This window comes from Heterocephalus glaber, unplaced genomic scaffold (assembly GCF_053883595.1).
Source record: "Heterocephalus glaber isolate CG9 unplaced genomic scaffold, H.glaber_assembly_v1.0 deba00000546, whole genome shotgun sequence".
In the NCBI taxonomy this organism is placed as follows: domain Eukaryota; kingdom Metazoa; phylum Chordata; class Mammalia; order Rodentia; family Bathyergidae; genus Heterocephalus; species Heterocephalus glaber.
In genome coordinates this window covers 5,438,054-5,455,214 of record NW_028258147.1, presented here as the reverse complement: position 1 = coordinate 5,455,214, position 17,161 = coordinate 5,438,054, and the positions used below count along the sequence as shown (strand labels likewise).

The 17,161-nt window shown below is 43.9% G+C and overlaps 1 long non-coding RNA gene across 9 annotated transcripts in view; it reads right to left on the bottom strand.

Annotated features, from left to right (window-relative positions):
* LOC110344248 (uncharacterized) overlaps positions 1-17,161 on the bottom strand; it is a 216,833-nt gene that overhangs the window by 32,506 nt on the left and 167,166 nt on the right. For 4 of the 9 annotated variants that reach the window (XR_015448614.1, XR_015448612.1, XR_015448616.1 and 1 more), the window contains exon 5: positions 1-17,161. This exon is cut by the window's left edge; it is cut by the window's right edge and continues 60,803 nt beyond it. The exons of 4 other annotated variants lie outside the window; for them this stretch is intronic. This is a non-coding gene — a long non-coding RNA (uncharacterized LOC110344248). One more of the 9 variants, XR_015448613.1, reaches the window with a different exon arrangement.

Sequence of the window (17,161 nt, the reverse complement as noted above, 5' to 3'; positions counted from 1 at the left end):
GAGGAAAAGGCACTCATGTAGACAACACAGGAAAATAGCTGCCTCCTGGGAAGAAGGACCCAGGGAAGCCCTTGGATACATTATGGACACTTTTATGGCCCTAATCTAGCCAAGGTCTTCTACTTAAAGCAGTTAGTATCTCTTTGAAATAATCACCTATCTTAGAAATGAAGGCGGAAAACAGATGCTGGGGGTGGTATTGTATTGTTATTTATCTCTAAAATCAGGCTAGAAGCTAAACAGGATAATTTCTCCTCCACCTTTGTTTCCATGGATGGGGAGGAGGGGAAAAATAGCGCTGATAATTGCCATACTGAGGACCAGTTCCTTCTATAAAAGACCAACTGGCAATGCTTACCTTGATACTTATTACATGTTTGGTTTACATTCCCAGAGGAAAACATGCTTTGGATTGATCACACCATCCAAATAACAAAGCAATGGATGACAATTGCTTAAATGTCACCCAGAAGGAACAGGTATAGGATTTACTCCTCAGCAGGGCTCCCGAGGCTGAGAGATCTAGGTGCAAATCTCCTAAGTCTTTGATTTTTTCTCCTTCGAGAAGTTAGTTTATCTCTTTACACAAGTGAAGGCAGCACCTTCACCTTACGTGCTCATGGAGAAAGTTGCTGTAGAGTGCCAGTGTGCGGTGGGTACCGAGTACCTGTTCACGTCCAGTCCTGGGGACACGATGCTTGGCTGGTCTCTGCCTCTGGTGGACACAGCACGAAGTCTAGGGCAGAATCCCCTACTGGCTATCCTGGCACAGCAGGGGCGGCTGGTCTCCACCTGGTTTACCAGTAAACAGGTCCTTTCCCATAAAGGCCGTGAGCCCCTAGGTCCTCAAGAAGAAGGGAGAGTCAAATGGTCTCTCCAAGCCTTCTTCCTCCAGCTGCTCCAGCTTCTCCATCCAGCTCTTTCTGCCACTTCCCCCTTGCTCTCTTCCCAAAGGCATTTTTAAGCATCCAAACTATCCTCTAAATATCGCATTTACTCAGTGCCCCACAGAGTACAGCATGTTCTCACAGCATTGCTCAATTCTGTCTCCTGTGGTAAGGATTCAAAGCTTGTTTCATTAAGAACTAGTGTGGCATAACTTAATTCTCATCCCCAAGAAAAAGGTATGTGAAGTCTCTCATTTTGGCATATAGATAGGTATGTCCTTATGCTTGTTTCTATCCCAGGAACTAATAAATTTGTAACACATCAACAAAGGAGGTTTTGAAGAAGCTGCCTATGGCACATCACTGATTTGTTTCCTTTTGTAGAAATGAGGTTTTCCCTTCTGCCCTCAGTAATTTTCTAAACATTCCTCAAAGGGCAAGCTGCCTCCTTCAGCAGGGAGGCCAAAGACACTCTGGCACCTCCTCCTGAGGCTTGGACCAGAGCTGTGTGGTGCAGAGGAAGGAGTCCTGGGCTCTGGCCCAGACGCCTCGCTCGGCCCTGCCTCACTTTCCAGCGCCGTGACCTCTGGCAGACCAAAGCCTCCCTGGTGCCATCTCTTCATGTCTGAAATAAGCAAGCCATACTTGAGTTTTCCTTTTGCTCTATAGTAAGATAATTCCAAAATGTGATATTAAGTTTGAGGCTGATTTCTGCTCTAGATCTTACCTAAAAGGATTTTAGCCATAAGCCCATGTGTGGAAAGCAGGCCTGCCAAAAAAGGAACACTTTGAATCATTCAAAACCATTAAGAATGTTGGCACTGACTTCAGAAAAGCAGAATAAACAAACCCATGCCCAGTGGGAACACGCTTACTGGACTCTGCCTTTTTAACTCATCTGCACCCAAGTGCTTGGCAAGGACCCCCAGAGGCTTCCCTGGCAATGTTGCCCTGTCAGGCCTGAATGCAGCTTTCTCAAAAGCAGAGGGCACTTAGTTCAGGGCCCAGTGCTCATTAATCTTTCTGTAACTTTTTTGTGACCTCTTTCCAAGAGCAGGTAAGTTCACTCATCTTCCCAAGAGGTTACAAAATAAAGAATATAAAGCTTTCTTTTCTTTGACGTCTTTTTGCCCCAAACCATACTCCGTAATCCAGTGCGTCTACAGATTCTTTTAACTGGAATGGATTCTAGAGTTAACCTGCTTCCTCTGACTTCCGAATGTTTTAATTTAGCTTTTATTGACCTAAAATTATAAGTCATTGGAAACAGGATTTGGTTTTGGATTCTACAATTTGCCTGAGATCTTCTGCTTTAGAAAAATTAGGAAACCTTTTGATAATCCTTATTTTGTATACATGCTCATGCAAAGTAAGCCAAAAAATAGAGGAGTAAATCCCAACTTCTGAGTCAATTTATAGCACATTTGGCAACTAAATACTGTATTTGAGTTTCAGTGGACCTGCTGAAAGTCCTTGTGGGCCAGGGGAGGCCTGAGTGTGCATAGACACCCAGGGCTATACAGAATTAACTGGGCATATAATGTGTGCAGTCAGAAAAACTTAAACTTGTTTTTTGTTTTTTAAGTTAAAAAAATCCATACTTGGAAATCAAGAGACATGGTACTATTTTCTCCCATTTTGAATGTTCTCGATGACAACATAGCTAATCACGTATAACATTTATATTCAGGCAACTGTCACCAGACATTTTTATGGCTTCATTAGAAATGAGAAAGCCTGGTAGTATTTCCTAACGGTTATTATTCAGTTGTGAAATGTAGAGAGCTTTTTGTTTTGTTTTTTGGAAAATCTTGATCAGCTGAAATGATTGGGTGGTCAGACTTGCACGTTCTCTTTTGGTGCCTGACAAAAGGCTCATTTTCCCAGGTGAAGAAAGATGTTACGGTTAACTCGCCGTTTCAGACTGAGGTCATCTTTATTCACTGGTGGGGTGAATAAGCTAGACATTTTTTTTAAAAACCTTTCAAAAGCAACACTATTTTTCTCTTGGAATGGACAAAAGAAAAACCCCTGTAATTTTAAAAAATTATCCATCAGCATGCCTACAAATAAATTTTCAAAAATAACCCAAACCCCATTTTCACATTTCCTAGACTATCAGTGGCTCATACATCTTTCTATATCATGTTATCCCTTAACTCTCTTAATTCTCAAGTTCAAACAGCATTATAAAACATTTAAAAATTCCCTTAGTTTCCATTTTTAAAGGGCAAGCTGTAAATAGATAACTTCGGTGTACTGAAATGTAATGACGGACTACGGCCGATAACTGTGGGAAAAACTTCTTTGTGCTTGGCCAGAAACCCACGTTTCTGTTTCCTCTGCTCTCTCTGCCACAATGAAAGGCTCTCACAGACCCAGAGGCTGGGGAGAGGCCCCCTCACTTCTGTCCTGTCCCAGTCTGCCTCAGACAGCCTCAGCAGGGCACTGATCCCAGGGCAGTGACTCAGCTCAGGAGGACCACCTGCCATGTGGGTGTTGCTGCCTTCCGGGTCACCATAGTCACGAGGGCAGGAGGACCCAAAGGATCAGAAAACAGCTCAGAGCCAGGTCAAGGGCAGCGCCAGAGAGAAAGGTTTTGTTTACAAAAGGAAAGAGCTGGCCCCTAAGAGTGCAGCTCTAGCGCAGAGGAGGCTTCCCACCTGCATCCTAAGCTTCTCAGTTTATCCCAGGCACCCCAGGCCCACAAGGAGGAAACCTAGAAATACCCAAGAAATGCAGGAAATGCAGGCAGGGCCAGAGTACCTCATGCTTTCAAAGGGGAAAAGATGACCCTGGGTAATCATTCTAAAAACCACTTTGATAAGTTGCTATGGTTTTCTGAAGTGGTAAATGGCACTTCAGCTGCATTCAGGGCACTTCCTGCCTCCTTTCTGCAGATAGACCCTGTGCTCCACAGAAATAATCTTGCCTCCATGCCTGCTTGCAGGATCCCCTCTGTGCCTGGTCTGAGCACCTAGCAGTTGCCAACCCAAAGCTCTTCCACTTGGAACTGTCTTTATTGTCTGACCTACTTTAAATCTACAAAATATTTTCTGTCCAGTTCTAATAATTCCTGCTTGTTCTAAGAAAACTCCCCAGACCCATTCTGGCATTTCATCCCCTTCTGAACCACAGCACTTATGCCTTAATGATTTCAAGGCAACTCATGTTCCCAGGTCTTACAACATATTATGTGTTTTCAGTCAGTGACAAACAAGACACATACAACATGTCAGACACTGTGTCAGGTGCTAGGACTATAAAGGCAGAGGCTTTGAGTCACACAGGACAGACACGAGTGAGCATGGCCTCCCAGGTAGGTAAGGAGCTAGCATTTTACAATGGCATGAGAGTGACTCCTGGGGAAAATAGGAAGTATCCAGTTCTGCCCACAGGATCAGAGAAACTTCACAGTCTATCTTTGGGCTGTTTAGAGGAATGGCCCACCATTAAAGGAAGAACAGGCTCGACTGGGAAGGAGACCAGGGAGGAGCCACTGTCTCAGTCTGTGCTTGCTAAATCACATAGCACTGTCTCTTTGGTATCTTTCTGGTTTGGGGCTGGAAGATCCCATCAGGGGCCTTGCAGGACAGGCTACTTATGATGTCCCATGGGTAGCACAGAGTGGTGTCCTTTTTGAGAGAGGGGCAGACTGCAAGATCTCTGGGATGAGAGTTTATAGGAAGAGGCACTTTCACTGCATTATCCTGTTTAATCACCACAGCATCTGCGAGCCATTTACCTGACAGTTAACCACACACCTTTGTGACACATTCCTCTCTGCCATGTGGTTCCTTAACTGCTCTTACATTTCAGACTCCTGCCCTTTGGGTTAGGCGTAGGACTAGAATCCTTTCTTTGTCGGCTCCCACAGTGACCAGCACAGTGCCTTATATTCAAAGAAGTTCAACAAACCATTTCTTGATTGCAATTTCAGGATATGCTTTTGCCGCAGTGTCTGTCAAATAAGTCACTACATTTAATGGGCGATCCTTACTGAGTCCTAAAACATGAAGGTACTTCGGATGTATATCAAGACAGCTACCAAACATAGGTGGGTCTCAGTCACTCCATGAAGGCCCCAGACTAAACAATCCCAAAATTTTCTGTAGAAAAGTTTTTGTACGAAAATCACGTGACTACAGCCATCTTTTAAAAAGACAACTTTGGTAGCACGGAGGGTTGGATGGAGAGAGTGGCCCCGCAGTCTTAGAGGAACTGGGTAAGCACTGCTCATCAGAGTGAGAGTTGCTATCACTGGCACCAACACGCAGCCTTTTCTCTGGCAGCCTGTGGGTTCACCTTAGCACTTTTCTGACCATCACACTGAAAAGAATCGCTGCCTGTTTTTACTCTCCTTCCCTTTATTCCTTCTACTAATTAGTGAGCAGCAGTCATATGTCAGATGCGGTGCTGTCACACAGGGACTCAGAGATGGAAGATGGTCTCTATTCAAGCAGCTTGTGGAAGAAGAAGAAAAATAACTGGTTGTAATGGAGTGTGTTTCCTTTCTCCTTTCTTCCCACTCTTCCTTCCAGCCATTCAGGTTTCTAATTCTTCTTCCACAAAAGGATCTGAGGCATACAAAGGGCAGGCAGTAAGCTATGTAGGGTATGAGAAGCTGATATGGTGCAGAGGGGTTCCTGGAAGAAGGGACACCCGAGAGGACTCTCTCAGATGAGCTATTATCAGCCAGGAAAAACAGAGGGGAAGATGGAAGAGCAAATGCATATGCAGTCTACAGTGGGGTTGGGGACGGCTCAAGAGAACTGACCTGGAACCTGGAATATGAAGAGTAAAGAAAGGGCATTCCATAGGGGACAGTCAGATTGCATTTCAGGAAGATCAGTTGGCAGGGAGGAAGAAAATCATATGGGGAAGGCAGAGGTGCTCTGGTCAAGGAGACAAAAGTACAGATCAGAGAGATGCCAAAGCAGAAACACTAAGCCTTGGAGTGGAATGATGTGCGTAGGCAGTGAGTCATGAAGACAGGTCTTTGTTAAAAGCCCCATACAATTAATATATAAGGTGTGATAAAAATATGGTGTTTAAATTTTTTAAAAAGTTATTATAGTAAAAGACACATTACCATTAATCAAAACATTCCCTTACTTTGAATACTCGTCCCATCCTTCTTGCCACTTTCTGCAGTAGTTCTTGAAGTCCTCTTTCATGAATGTCTTTATTTGCACTGTCTTGGCTGCCTCAGTGCTCTGAGTTGATAGAAAACATTTATCTTGTATGGTCACTTTTATTGGGGAAGAGCTAGAAGTTACACAGGGCTGGATTCGGTAAGATACATGAAGACTCACCTTGATGTTTGTATGAGCTTGCTTTACTGTTGGATGGCACTTTGCAGCAGCATTCAATGTATTTTTGACCATTCTTTTTAAGGACATTTGTGAAGAAAGAGGATTTCCAGAACCGCTGTACAAAGTAACAAGAATGACAGGACAAGAGTTTGCAGAGCAAAGGGGAGTATTTTGAGAGGAATTAATGATAATGTGTCTTTTCCTGTAATACATTAAAATTTTTTTTAAACATTCACTGTATTTTTTTTAATCATACTGTTTTTTCACATAGAAAATAATCAAGTTACACATGCACTACCTGATGTTGGCCACGAGGTGGCAGTCTCACACTGCCACTGCTGTGAAGAATTAGAGCCCACCTGGGAGAACAGGCTCACTGTCACCCAGGACAAATCACTGCATCTATTCCCAGAATTCCAAAGGAGGCGTGAGCTCTCTATTTTGCCTCATAAACACACTGTTCTCCCACAAAACCCCCAGAGAAACAATGAAAAGTCAGCAGGTCTGGGGCAAGGAGCATAAACATTAGCAAGACCTCTAGGTCCAAAACACCCCAAGGTTGAGCAGGGAACCACTGAGGAAAGACCCAGGCCCAAGACTGAATGCAGGGAACAGCCGGCTGAGAAGGCTGCAGGCATGGGCTCCAGGGACTCGCTGTTCCCATTTCTCGACCCAGGTCAGCTGCGGGAGCTGCTGGGCCATGTTTAAGGGGGCTACTGTTCAACACATGAAGCGGTAGGATGCAGGGAACGCCATTAGGAGGTGACAGCCTGACCCGGCTCCACAGTCCAAAGGGCACATAGAGCCCACCTCACCCTCTGGGGCCCGTCCCTTCCTCTGAATGGCCCTCTAGTGGACATGCTACCATTCACTATTCTCCATTCAGAGGCAAAGATCCTGGGAGAGGGAGTAGGGAGAGTAACAAGAGTCTATGATCTGGATTGGAGTGCCTGGGATCCATCCTAGGAGAGGCAAGTATTTCACACAGACAACTCATTCCATCCCCACAGCAGCCCTGCCAGGAGGGGACCACTACATCCCCACCTTGCAGATGAGGAACAGAGCCACCCAGACATTATGTAACTTCAGTGTGCCCAGAGCTAGCACAGCTCAGGAGGAGAAAAGCTGGGATTCAGGTCCAGGCTGCTTGATCGCAGAGCAGATTTGCTGCACAGAAAGAGAAGTCCGCAGCAACCTGCCAGACTAACATACATGATGATCTGGGGGTAGAAGGGGGAATGGGAGGAAGGATTGGCCTATCGATCCTACCCCAAGCCTCTTGCACTCCCTTCTCAGGGATGAGGTGTCCCAAGGGGAGGGTCAGAAGGGACAGCCCACCCAGCCACCATGAAGAAGGTGAAGGAGGGGGGTAAAATCCTTGAGGAGAAATTAAATTCATACCCTTCCTGTTGCATACAAAAGCTCTCCTACCTTCAAAAGTGATTCCAGGCAGGATCCCTTGCACTTATCACTTTGTCTAAATTGTTGTTGATTAAAAATCTCACAGATGCTTTTAATTAACATTACTAGTGCCTTAAATTGGAGCACCAAAATGTATCTTAGAAATCACACTGCTGTGAAACCAGAGCCTCTGGGCATGCCTGAATCCCCTCAACAGAGGAAAAGGACAGCTAAATGCAGTGGACCACATCTGCCAGCCCAGGTTCCTGGGGCAACCACAGCTCTGAGGAAGGGAACGGTCCCTGGCCTCAGTACAGCACCCCAGCCTCCCTGGGGACTTCTGGTCATATTACATCTCAGACTGATGGGACACTGGACCCCACACCCACAGATGTACAGTGGGTTCCAGAGCTACTTTTTCACCATACCACCAACACATGCTGTTTCTCAGGAATATCTTAAAGTCTAACATAGCAGGATACTTTACACTGAATTAAAGTATTTGCTACTGAATCTTCCAGCTGGAATTATGGGGTGGTGGAGGAATTGATGTTTCAAAGCAGTCCTGATGAGGCAAAAATACCCTCTAGTTCCCCGTTCATCTGCCTGGTCATTCACTGTCCTAGATGCAAGCTCAGCACAGCCCTGTTACATCACCTGTTGAACTGCTGTTTACCTCCACTGTCTTGTTTTATTTTGCATGTGATACTGCGGATTGAACGCGGGGCCTTTGCACAGAACTGCATCCCCAGACCTTTTTTATTTTTTGTTTTGAGACAGGGTCTCACTCAGTCAGTAAGTTGCTCAGGTTGGGCCTGAATTTGTGATCCTCCTGCCTTAGCCTCCAGAGTGCTGGGATTACAGACATGTGGCACCATGCCTGGCGTGACCTCTCTTTTTAACCAGAACATCAGAGAATATTATTTCTTCTTCAGACATCAGTACAAGATTACAAATTGGGATATTACTAAAAAGCAGCTGTTTTAAGGTTAACCGCTTTCAACTGGCATCTCAGGAAAACTTTTAAAGTTTTTAAAAAAATGCTTATTTAAAATACAGACTGGCAACATGACTAACCACAAAGACACAGCTAAATGTTTACACAAAAATCCCTTAAGATACTCAAGCAAATAAGATCTTGTAAAGGGAGCCAGGCCCAGTGATGCACTCCTGTGATCCCAGCTACTCCAGAGGCTGAGGTAGGAGAAACACAAGTTTGAGCCCAGCCTGGACAACTTAGTGAGACCATGTCTCAAAATTTTTTTTAAAAAGGGCCAGAGGTGTAGCTTGGTGGTAGAGTTTTTGCCTAGCATATGGGAGGTCCTGGGTTTAATTCTCAGTACTAAAGGAAGATAAATAAAAGGAAAAGAAAAAAAAAACAACACCACTTATAAGGGGAAACTTCTGCATAATATGTCTTGTGAACAAGCTGCTCTGACCTCCTCCTGCAGCTTCAAAGATATTCTACAACACTATTGCACAATCTGTAACCTTGAAAAAAGCTCAGCCTTCCGTGCCAGCACTCTGCTGCAGCCACCTGTCCCTACAGGTAGTAAAAGATTAGACACCCAGAACCACAGTGTTGACACAACACTGCTGGGCCTCCTCCTTCCACCACTCCCACCCCCAAGGTTGAAGTTTACTGCTGCTAAAGTAGAGGGAGAGACCTGAGAAGGGAACAGAGAAAAGGAAAAGCCTTGAGGCTCAAGAGTGAATGGAGAAGGACCTGCTGTGGGGCTTCCACAAAGAGGCACTGCCACCGGAGTGTGGCAAGTGGCAGGAATCCCTGCAGGGCCCATGGCACCCTGAGGTCTGCATCTGAGGGGGCTTGGGACGGCAGGTTATCTTGTGAAGCCACCTTGTGGCTTACAGTAGTCCCCGATGACAGCCCCCAAAGGAAAGAAGCAAGCTCTACTTAATTCTGTGGGCAACATTCCCCAGAACACTGGGACCCAATACTCGGTTCCCTTGTAGAACTACCCAGTTCCTATGCCTTTCATCCTACCATCCTGCTTCATTCGGTGCCATTTCTCTGGCCTCTCTACACTTGCCCGCACAAAACTAAGCAGAGAGTCACCTCTGCAGGAACTGGCTCCAGTGGTCCCTCAGGCATACTGTCAATTTCCGAGCACCTGGTTCCAAGTTCCTTGTAATTTACTGTCTTTGTTTATTCCCCTAACAAGTGAGATTCAGGAAGTGGTAGGAATTCCCTTGGGGGCAGGGCTGTGCTAAGAACCTGGAAGCCTCCCAGGGGCTTAGCAAGAGATCCCATCCCATGAAATGGAGGTAGCCTCCACACAGCCACCACTGCCTTCACCTACATCCTCAAGGGCCAAACTCATTCCTACTCATATAAAACATGCTGTTCCTTATACCTGGCGCCCTCTGCCCAGCTCCTCCACCGCCGAGTCCCTTCTCACCCCTCATCTCTGTGAGGGCAAAGCCACTTCCTCGGTGGACCCCTCCCACTAGTGCACCCCTCTCCTCCTAGCACAGGTTTCACTGGACTGCTTAATGACGGAGACCATGCCCACTTCCCCTCACTACATCATCTCCTCGGTGCCAACCAGCACTTGGCACACAGCAGGTGCTCAGAAATGGAAGAACAATGTTAGTCTACCTTGACCTTGCCGAGTTGCTCTGATCTTTGAAATTCCCAGAGAAGGGAACGCTACTGGCATCCCTGTCTCCTCTTGAACTTGCCACCCCACTGGACAGACCATGATAAATGCAGGGAGGGACTTTTACTGGAAAAGTCCAAGTACAGGGGCCGGAGATTTAGCTCAGTGGTTCCACCGCCTGCCTCACAAGCGCAAGGTTCCGAGTTCGATCCCCCGTACCAAAAAAAAAAAAGTCCAAGTACAAAAGAAAAGTTCAGATGATAGCACAAAAGCTGAAGGATTGATGACCTTGGTCTCAGGTTCCACTGTGGAAAATTCTTTTCTCTATGAAATTAAAAATTCCTCCTTTCAACAACATTGCCATAGGGCCCAAAAACAGAGTGCAGCTGAGAATTAAGTTCTGACTTTTTGTTTTTAGCATTTAGGAAATGCTGCCCAGAACCTCTACTTACACCATATTTTTCAGGTTACCTGCTTATGAAAATCCATATCCACCTCGAGGTGTCCAAATATGCTTCCAGCTCACTTGCTTTCACCCTGCTCCCTGCAGGCCTGTGGCGAACACCACCCTGCTCTGTTAATAAGATCTGTTCAACTGTTTAATTGCACAGCTCGTCCCAGCCCGCAACCTCTCTCCAGCCTCTTCTGTGCCAACCACACCGGCCGCCCACACACATTCCCTGCTCACTTTCTCATTGCCCAGGCACACATACCTCCCACCCTGTTCACTGCTCACTTGTGAACACAACTCTGATCTTACTCGATTTGCTCAGCCACTTTACCGGAAGCCCCATGGCCCTCCACTTTATCAAAAGCTTTACCCACAAGAAAGCAAGCAGCCAGGTTGGTTGAAACACAAAAGATTCACTGTTGACACCTTGAGACTTGGGAAGCAGCCATCATGCAGCTGTCCCCTAAGACTTTCATTGGAAATGCATGGGGGTAGGAGGATGCTAACCAGGAAGGGAGAAAGGGAAAATGAGAAACACTGAAATCTATTCGTTCTTCCTCAGTGCAGGTGATTGGGATAAGAATGACACATGGGGGCCGGGGATTTAGTTCAGTGGCACCATGCCTGCCTCACAAGCGCAAGGTCCTGAGTTTGATCCCTGTTACCAAAAAAAAAAAAAAGAATGTCACATTACTTTTGTGAAAGATTCTGATAAGAATTTTAAAGATTTGCCTTGGAAAAGCCACACAGCACATTAGAGTGTATGATCTGGGGTCAGAAGAGAGGAGTGTTTGTCCTGGCTTATCACCCACTGGGACAAGCTGATGCCTCCTTGTCTATATGACAGGGTAAAGAACCTACTTCCCAGAGTTGCTGTGAAATTTAAATGAAGTTACATATGAGAACACAGTTTCATAAACACTTAGGCCCAGACACACTGTATCATTTCTATTTGTCACCAATATGTCATATGGCTCTCTCATTCAAACATTTACAATCTACTGTCTGTTGTATATTTATTGAAAAGTAAACACTACCCAATTCCCGGCTTTGAAGAGGCCAATGCAAGTCAAGGAAGATGAACAAAAACCACCAGGAAGTCAGAATTTAGTATGCTGGGTGCCCAATAGGTATGCAGAGAATGGTGTGCAACAGAAGCACCCAGGGATCCCAGCCCCATTCTGAGGAGTCAGAGACACTACCTGAAGAAGTTTCTCTGTAGCAGTGTTCTGAGGGGTAGTAGTGGCTGGCCAGGAGAGGCAGGGAAGGGAGAGCTTCCTGGCAGAGGGTAAGACCAGCTTCATTTGGCTGGATCAGAGATAACGGAAGAAAGACAAAGATGGGGTGGAGCCCCAAGCCATGAGACCCTGACCACTTCTTATCCCTTATCCATGGGCAATCAGCCCTCCAGGACTGAGATGTTATGTAGTTAACCAAGCAACAATGATATCATAAGAGAGCAGATTTCTGGGGTCTGACAGTGCATATAAATTACAGGACCTTAACTTACCAGAAGGCACATTAATGAACTCTCATTTAATATACTCCCATTTATTTCTAATAATGAAAATAGGGGATACCATCATGGGCCATGGCAAGTTTCTTTTCCTGGTGATTGAGACAGTTGCTTTTTTGCCTTTTTGAACATATTTTCTTATAATCACATTTGTTGGAGTCATGTGTGCTGGTGGTAGCAACAGGCACCATTTATAAGGTGCTATGAGGTGAACTAGGATAAGGTATGGCATCAAAGTGGCCATCTATGGTGGATGTGTCTACTGCTCCTTAATATGTTAAAATCACCACAAAAGATACAGGACTAAATTGGGCTGAATGGCCCCAAAGAATAAAAATACCTCTAAAATATGATGCATAAAACTGAACAGGATACAGATTCAAAGCCTAGGTATAGCAGCTAGAAGGCTGTAATCTGAATCTGGCCTCTTCCACTTACTGGCTGTTTGATCTTCAGGGAAATGATTTCTCCAGGTCTCCGATTCCTAACTGTAAAATGGGTATCACAAGGGCACCTGGCACACAGGCTTCATTATAAGAGACAATGCAAAGTTCTTGGCATAGTGCCTGGCATATGGTGCCCTGGACACAGGTTGTTGCTTCTGATCTCTTGTACCTGTGTTGAATCAGGTCCTCTTTTGCCTAGAGTTTGCATGGGGGAAGCACAAGAGAGTGGAACACAGAAGTGAATTATCCCTGTTAACCCTAAGCCCAGAGCACAGAAGCTGTAGGAAATGCAACCTCGGTGACCTGGAGTTCTGGGTTAGTCATGATTAGCACGTGTTAGGTCACAGTGAACCAACACTTTATCACATGATGGAGATATTTCAGTTTCACATGACAGCACTCACAGTTAGGTAAGTACACTAAAATACCACACTAGAAAATATCCAGGATCTGTTTGAAACATTGTTCAATAGCTTCCATATCTATACTTTTGGTTTTTAAGTCCCAGCAACTAATAACATAGAATACGGTGTTAAGAGCTTTCTCTTCATGATTCATCTTAAAATTTAATGCTGTATCTCAAATGTCTCTTATTTGCCTTATTAACCTGTTGTATAACCCCGCTGATTATGAAGACACCCAAACTCAACTTTGTGTTTTAATCTAAACTCTTTTGGAAGCTTTTTATGTTTTTGCCATTTTAATACTTTGGAGACAGATATCCCACACAGCTACAGCTCAGACTAAAAAGCAATGTTCCCGATGATGCATTCCTTAGGATCCCCCGGGCTAATATATGGGATCTGGTTAAGCGGCTTCATATCCACTCCATAGCACTTATTATGATCTCACAACTTAATTTCCTGCAGACCTAACCTGGAAGCTAAATTTTAAAATTAGCCATAGATTTAGAAGATGATTCATAAACTCTCTGCATACCATGGTGATGAGTGGTGGAAAGAGGAGGTTCTTACAACATTCGTCTTTATACTTTAACAGTAAGGAAAATCATAGGTTAGATGAAACTTTTGTATCTGACCTCCTTTGCTCCTGGCGAATTTAATAAAAGCCAGATAAACTCGATACTTTCTGCACCTCTGGAAAGTTACAGGTACCCCTGGGCCTGGAGACCTCTGGGCCAGCTTCCCAGTGGAGAGGTGGACAGCAGGGTGGGGTGGTGGAACGAACTGCATGTGCAAAGGAAGGCAGCACAAGAGTAGGTCTGAGAAGCACTAAGCGGACTCTTCCAGGGGCATGAAAGCAAAAGGGGACTTGGCAAGAGAAAAGAAAACCATTCTCTCAAACAAAATGCTCTTCTGAACACTGATGTTACTAAAACATCAGTGTAGGTTTCATTAAATCTTTTCAGTATAATCACCCTAAATTTTGAAACACTCTTTGGCTAGACTTCTAAAATGTGACAGCATCATTTGCTAAGCACCAGGGGATTTAGAACTGAGGTGGCACCACACCTCGGAGTGGGTCTCTGGGAGGCCAAGGTGGGGACTGTGCTCAGTAAGGAGCCAACCAGCCAGCAAGGCCCCTCCTCTGCACGACCTCACACATGCCCTCCCATTCCTTTCACAGGAGACACATCTCAGGGCTATCAAATTCTAACCCTAGATCTCTTGTCTGGTGATCATCAGTGTTTTAATACCCTGGAAAAGCATTATTCAGAGAAGCTGAAAACAGTCATCTTCCCAGATTTCTGAGAAAGGGATGGACACTGACCTACATTTAGTGTTCTGGATTAAAACTACAGATGTGGATAAAGAAAAAATAATCTATGCAATGTGATAAAACCAACATATTTTACAGCTCGGAAATTGAAGCTTGGATAGGGAAAAACAGTACAGAAGTTAAACAACAGCTAAAGTTCCTGCAGTCACTGAAGCTGAGCCCTTCCTTCAGTGCAGGGTGTGACATTTTCCCATCTGGCTGCACTAAGGCAGATGTGGGAAGGCATTAACTGACAGGGCACAGTTGCAAGCCCATCTCTAAGCTGGGATGCTATCAGGCTTCAAAAGCCCACAGAACTTAGGCTGTAAAGTAGTGGTGAAGCTCCCTGAGCTAAGGTGAATGTGGCCTGTCCTCACTGTGAACCAGGGACATGCAAAGACAGACATCAGCAGGACCAGTCCAAGGTAGCAGGCTGTACTGGCCAAGCGGCCTTCCTGCCAAGGAAAGAGCATGACAGCAGCCACTCAGAAAGTGGCCTGACTGTGACAGAAGTCTTCTTTCAAAGCCCATTCCTAGAGGTGGCCCCTGGGGCTCAGGCAGCCCCCTTGCCAGCTCTGGCCAGGCCTACACCCCAACACCTCCAAGTCTCCTGGCCTTTCTAACCCTTTCTTAAAGGTACTCTTCAGGTCCTGCCATGACAATAAAAAATAACAATCAAAAGTAATGCCAACTGTGATAGCCTTAATAGGAAATGTTAGAAAAACAAAGTGATCTTATGCGAGTAAAAATCATAACCCTTAAGAACCATAGAGTTAAAATGACCAAAATATATTTTTGAAAGTAGTCTCTCTTTGTAGGTACTGAGTTATTCCTGATCTCATTATACTAATAATCTAAAAATTTCCTGAAAATCAAACTTCACATATAAAAAATGGATTGGGGAAAATGTTTTTGGTATTATACTCTGAAATTCAAATGATGATAAAAGAGGGTGAGAAATTATTATATAAGTCAGTAGACGGTAAAGAAAAATTAAATTGTGGAATCCAACCATCCATCTATCTGCCTGTCACTGTAAAGTTCATTTATCTTTGCTGCACATCTCAAACTTTTCATAATAAAATATTGGGAAAAGTGTGACATCCGAAACAATTCATGGCTGCCTACAGCTGGATTAACATTACTGTACAAGTATGAGAACAGAAAATAAAGGAAGCATCACAAATTACCTGGGAAAAGACCAGTGACTCAATATACAATGTTGGGCATTTACTATATGAAAAAAACCCTTCTGGATTTTTGTTTCACATTTCCTTTCTAATTTGACAAGTTTAATGTAAAAAATGAGTATTGTCTAACTTACAAGTAGGAAGAAATTCCTAAGTCCAGGTTAATAGGTTTGGGCTATGGGTAGAAAATCATGTACTGAACAAAGAAATCTAAAGGTTCTAGATCTCAAGAAATCATAAATAAAATTAAAAGTCAAAGAAGCGGAAAAGAATATCTGACCCAAGTATCTTATCAACACACAACCTTACAGATAGAATTAAACAATCATACTCCAATAGAAAAATCTGATGACGTACATGGACAGAATATTTACAAAACAAAACAATGGATTCATACATACATGAAAAAAATTAAACTTTACTGATAGAAATTTTAAAATACTACATGCCTAACCCACATGGGCATTCATTAAAGAGCTGCCCAGTAAATGAACTGAAAATAATGTAGCATTTTTGTGTAAAGATTAAAAAAAGATAACAATCAATGCTGGTAGAAAGGACGTTTCGTATCTCTCACACTATACACATTATTAACATAAAGATTCTATTACAAGGGAATCATAAACATGTCTAACATTCATGTACTTAAAAGAATAATTATTATAATATAAAAATATTTTGTAAAATGTAAAACAAGTTACCACTTTCAAATTAGTGAATATCATTAAAAGTATTTTGGGGGCTGGGGATTTAGCTCAGTGGTGCTGCCGCCTGCCTTGCAAGTGCAAGGTCGTTGAGTTTGATCCCTGGTACCAAAAAAAAAATGTTTTTCAGGCATTTGTAATATGGAGAAAATGCTCATTTAGAAAGTGGAATACAGGGGCTGGGGATTTAGCTCAGAGGTTTTGCTACCTGCGGTGCAAGCGCAGGACCCGAGTTCAATCCTCGGCACCAAAAAAAAAAAAAGTGAAATATAGAACCAAGTGTGGTGGTGCACACCTGTAATCCCGGCACTCAGGAAGCAAGGTGAGAGGATCACAAGTGTGAGGTCTGCCTGGACTATATAAAGCAATCCTGTCTCAAAACACCAAAAATTAATGAATTAAAAATGGGATACAAAATGCCTATACACAATGCTGTTCCTTCTGCAAATTGTGTGTGTATCAACACATTAACATATAACAATAACAGAGAGAATGTTGTTTTTTCTTTACATGTAGAGTCTAATAAAAAGTCAGGTACACAGAAACAGTTAAGTGGTGATGTGTGGGGCGGGGAATGCAGGTCAAAGGGTACAAAGTTTCAGTGATGTGGAATGAAAAAAAGGAAGTACAGCATGAGGATACCAACTAATCCTGTAGTGCATACTGGGAATTTCCTTAAGAGAGAAGAGTAAATAGGCGGATGTATGTCAAAATGTATTATATACCTTAAATATATACACTAAAAGAAAATACGTTTCATTACACATACTTTTGGGAAAAAAAAGTTCAAAATACTACACACAAACACTGGAAACACAAATCAAGACCACCCTTGCAATGGCTGTTGCTAATCAAAATTTGAGGTCCACACCCATTTAAACTGACTCCCCCCACCCCTCGCCCTGCCTCTC